This window comes from Perca flavescens, chromosome 17, assembly GCF_004354835.1.
Source record: "Perca flavescens isolate YP-PL-M2 chromosome 17, PFLA_1.0, whole genome shotgun sequence".
Taxonomy (NCBI): domain Eukaryota; kingdom Metazoa; phylum Chordata; class Actinopteri; order Perciformes; family Percidae; genus Perca; species Perca flavescens.
In genome coordinates this window covers 1387079-1390291 of record NC_041347.1, presented here as the reverse complement: position 1 = coordinate 1390291, position 3213 = coordinate 1387079, and the positions used below count along the sequence as shown (strand labels likewise).

The following is a 3213-nucleotide window of genomic DNA, read 5'->3' as shown; positions in this document are numbered from 1 at the left end:
TAAAAAGGGGAACCACCACCCCAGTCTGCCACTCCTTTGGCACCGTCCCAGACTTCCACGCAATGTTGAAGAGGCGTGTCAACCAGGACAGCCCCTCCACACCCAGAGCCTTGAGCATTTCTGGACGGATCTCATCAATCCCCAGGGCTTTGCCACTGTGGAGTTGTTTGACTACATCAGTGACTTCCGCCTGGGAAATCAACGACAATTCCCCGTCATCCTCCAGCTCTGCCTCTAACATAGGGGGCGTATTAGTCGGATTCAGGAGTTCCTCAAAGTGCTCCTTCCACCGCCCTATTACCTCCTCAGTTGAGGTCAACAGTGTCCCATCCTTACTGTACACAGCTTGGATGGTTCCCCGCTTCCCCCTCCTGAGGTGGCAAACAGTTTTCCAGAAGCACTTTGGTGCCGACCGAAAGTCCTTCTCCATGTCTTCTCCAAACTTCTCCCACACCCGCTGCTTTGCCTCTTTCACGGCAGAGGCTGCAGCCCTTCGGGCCCTTCGGTACCCTGCAACTGCCTCCGGAGTCCTCCGGGATAACATATCAAATTAATTATAATTCTGGGTTGATTCAACTACATATTTGTTATATAGTGTACCCAAATGCTGGGTCAAATTAATTACAATTCTGGGTTGATTCAACTACATATTGGTTATATAGTGTACCCGAATGCTGGGCAAAATTAACCCATATGCCAGATTAATTCTAACACATTACAGTACAATTTAAGAAAATAAATTGCAATAAAACTGTTAAACTACAAACCTAGAACAGAATACATGCTTTATGTATGCATATATTATTTAATAAACACTTAAACAATACAAAAACAAAACAACATAATGGAATCTTTGAAAAAAATGTATTATATCAACAATATAGTGGAACTGGTGCAGTTCATATCACTCAGGTAGGAAAATATTCAGAGCAAAACAACAATTACGAATGAACTGGATGAACATTCAACAGGTCTATAGTGAACAAATTCAAATTCCTATTAAAAAGCTGCTATTAAGAGCCATTAGCTCTACTTGCAAGCAAGTATTCTACTTTGAATAAACTTTACCATTTTAGACTCCCCTCCTGGCATTTCACGTGACCAAGTTTCAAACAACTTTGATGCAGCATCCCCATGCAGGACAAGCCTGTGCAATCTATAAAATGGAAAACACATTTTTAAAACCAATTAAATGTGGCACACTAATAAAACATTATAAACAATGCATCCTTATATGTAAGATCATATTTCCCTATACCTACCATGCCTTTGGTCATTAGGTGAGGGAACTCTTCGAGGATCTGATCGATGGTCCAATTGTTGTCCCTAATCCACTTGGCCCTGTAGACTGCCGTGTTCCGCATGTAGGTCTCTATCTGGCTGAGGGGCTGAGAATTATTTCTCAAACATTCTTTAAGCTGTGACCCACGTTCGTCTGATATGGTACATTCTGTAAAAAAGAACAAGAAAGTTGTCATTCACTGAAATATGGATGTTTTGCTTCATCAAATAATTTTTCAGTTTAAAAATTACCTGGTATGAGAGCCCTTGCAAGAGCGCCATCATGTTTTTATCTTTTTACAAGAATATTTGTGGCTGCTCAAAGCATAGCCTTCAGGGCACGAGCGTCAGTACAACAGTACAGCAGTGGTTCCCAAACTTTTTATTATATATTTCTTAACCCTCAACTCAAGTGGTCGTTTGCCAGGCCGCCATTTTAAATAAGCATTTGTTCTTATCTATTGTGGGTCACCACATTACTTAAATAAATGCACATAAATGCATTTAGTCAGACATATCAGGTTATCTCACTGTTTTTACATACTTTAATCAGTCATACACTGTTATGCCTTCACATTTCACATTAAAAGCTTCAGGAAAAACAAGCACGTTCATTTATAGCCAGTTAAAATAATATAGCTAGCAAAGCAACTAACTGACAGCCTGTTGGCTAGTAAACTATCTAGCTAGCTAGCTAGTTTGTTAACTGGCGAATCACCTGGCTAGCTTGAAACTAGCTGGCAAATTAGCCTGGTGAACTCAATAAACATGACCATATGCCCATGGGCATTATGAACTTGTTTCATTAATTCATTAATATAATTCAGACCAAACGGATAAGCTGTAGGCTATCCATGCTTCCATGATAACGGCTTAATGGCTAACGTTAGCTAGCTACGTTGTTAGCCAAACTAACCAACTAGCCTCACAATATAAAGATAGTACTTTAATAGGTAACGCAACACAGATAATGTGAATTAGACATGTAGCTAGTGTACACAAACCTTATATTATTTATTTGCCTCGTTGGATGACCAGACTGGTTCTCTGCTGTGACAAGTGCTCAGTGTGTGGACTCTGGTGATGATCTGATGACGTTCGAAGCACAAACAACCCAAGTGCTGGGTCAACCGTATGTTGGGTTGATGGATTTTGACTCAACGCATGAGTTGCACAAAATAACCCAACTTCCATATAAATAACCCATAATGGGTTATTTAAAAGTTGCAGAACATTGCAGGGAAGACCTCCTCCTCCCTCATGTGGTACCCTTCCTGCAGGCTCATCCTGACATGACCCTCCAGTGTGATAATGCCACCAGCCATACCGCTCGTTCTGTGCAGGATTTCCTCCAAGACAGGAAAGTTAGTGTTCTGCCATGGCCAGCGAAGGGCTCGGATCTCAATCCCATTGAGCACGTCTGGGACCTCTTGGATCGGAGGCTAAGGGCGAGAACCATGCACCACAGAAATGTTCAGGAACTTGCAGGTGCCTTAGTGGAAGAGTGGGGTAAGATCTCACAACAAGAACTGTCAAACCTGGTGCAGTCCATGAGGAGGAGATGCACTGAGTACGCAATGCAGCTGGTGGCCACACCAGATACTGAATGTGACTTTTGATTTTGACCATCCTTTGTTCAGGGACACATTTTTCCATTTCTGTTAGTCACATGTCTGTGAAACGTTGTTCAGTTTATTTCTTAGTAATTGAATTTATGTTCATACAAAGTTTTACGCATGTTAAGTTGGCTGAAAATAAAAGCAGTTGAAAGTGAGAGGACGTTTCTTTTTTTGCTGAGTATATATTATTTTTTAGAAGAATAAAAAAAAATTCTTAAATGTCATCTCTCCCATACACACACACACACACACACACACACACACACACACACACACAAACTTTTAAATCTTCTTCATTCAGGTGGCCCAGTGT

At 41.2% G+C, this 3213-nt stretch overlaps 1 long non-coding RNA gene across 1 annotated transcript; it reads right to left on the bottom strand.

The window, feature by feature from the left end:
* Positions 1-873: 873 nt before the first annotated feature.
* On the bottom strand, positions 874-3013 carry LOC114571646 (uncharacterized). The gene is made up of 3 exons (XR_003694691.1): positions 2286-3013; positions 1263-1450; positions 874-1156 (listed from the first exon to the last, which is right to left on the bottom strand). It is a non-coding gene; the product is annotated as an uncharacterized LOC114571646 (long non-coding RNA).
* Positions 3014-3213: the final 200 nt, after the last annotated feature.